Source organism: Etheostoma spectabile, chromosome 14, assembly GCF_008692095.1.
Source record: "Etheostoma spectabile isolate EspeVRDwgs_2016 chromosome 14, UIUC_Espe_1.0, whole genome shotgun sequence".
In the NCBI taxonomy this organism is placed as follows: Eukaryota; Metazoa; Chordata; class Actinopteri; order Perciformes; family Percidae; genus Etheostoma; species Etheostoma spectabile.
In genome coordinates this window covers 14,015,776-14,017,203 of record NC_045746.1, presented here as the reverse complement: position 1 = coordinate 14,017,203, position 1,428 = coordinate 14,015,776, and the positions used below count along the sequence as shown (strand labels likewise).

The 1,428-nt window shown below is 37.6% G+C and overlaps 1 protein-coding gene across 1 annotated transcript in view; it reads right to left on the bottom strand.

Annotated features, from left to right (window-relative positions):
• Window positions 1-176, bottom strand: part of LOC116701688 (hepatoma-derived growth factor) — a 6,679-nt gene extending 6,503 nt beyond the window's left edge. Inside the window, exon 1 of the mRNA XM_032535550.1 lies at window positions 1-176. This exon is cut by the window's left edge and continues 285 nt beyond it. The gene's annotated coding sequence lies outside the window, so the exon portion shown is untranslated.
• Between the last annotated feature and the right edge of the window lie 1,252 nt (window positions 177-1,428).

Genomic DNA, 1,428 nt, shown 5'->3' with positions numbered 1-1,428 from the left:
ACTACCGTTAACCACGGCCGGTGATAACGTCACCGTTCTGGTTTATGTTTGAATAACGTTACAAATTATAAACACGATAACTACTTGGTATTAACCTTATCCCACAATCCACTGGCTCGTCACTCGTACTGTTTGTGTTTGAAATTTAAACCCGCTTCCCACTTTGCAGACGCGCCCCCAGCACCTGACGAAGCTGGCAGCTGCACAGTTAGCGCCCCTATCGACCAAAACCCATAGACTATAAATGAACGGTCTATACCAAAACCTCATACTCGACACTGAAGGTGTATTTTTCATGTAAAGCAGAATTAAAAACGGCATCCGCAAGGAAATGCGCAGGACAATGTTGAAAATACTTTGTTTTTTTAATTTACCTTTAGTCAGCCACAATACAGTAAATGGACCAAGCTCAATTTCATGGCCTGTATTTAAACTGTAAGGAAGACAAAGGGAAACATATCCCATAAAAACAGCCACTAATAATATAAAATTAGTAGTGAAGACGGGTCAAATCACATCATATTTATCACAGAGAAAATATATATATATATACATCAGGTAATATATCGGGTAATATTTCACCCGTGTGTGTAGGCCTACATCCCACCTTCATACAATGTGTAGGACAGAATATTGCAGAATACACTTTTAGGACCCAGGCTTTGAGTCAACCAGCACGTCAGCTGGAAGCTTGCAAAGGCCTCCTGCAAAGCGCAGCAGGACATCTCAATGATTTGCTGGCAGACACATTGATGGGACTGATGCGTACAATATGATGGTGCCACCACATGACCTGCCTCGATTGGAGAACAGAGTTCAAAACCTCATTTTTAATTTTTTTTCCGAGGAGCACAACCTTGACACACACACACACACAAATGACTCTTAATATTTGTATTTGTGCTTTTCCCTTTTATAATTTATTTTTATCTTTAGAAAAACGAATGTCCATGTTTTCCCACTGTCCTTATGCTGATAATATTAATTCAAATGATGTGGAACTTGTTGATTTAAACACAATCCAGTGTAACATCACATTTTCAGCAACAGTTTCTTGCTACCATCAATGTAATATCAGTCACCTTCACCCCATTTCAACATAGTCTATATGTGAATACAGCTATGCCAAGGTACTTCACACTATTGTCTTCTATAATAGGCAAGGCAAGGCAAGGCAGCTTTATTTGTATAGCACATTTCAGCAACAGGGCAATTCAAAGTGCTTTACACAAAATCAGTTAAACAGATAAAACACAAGTAAAAACAGTTAAAAATCATAAGCATTAAAAACCGGTAAAACACATGAATAGACAGTTAAAAAATAGACACATAAAACACAAGAATAAAAGTTATAGTGCAGCATAAGAAATTTAAAGAAATGAGAAGTAATTTAAAGAAAGGCAGCATCAAAAAGGAAAGTCTTCAACC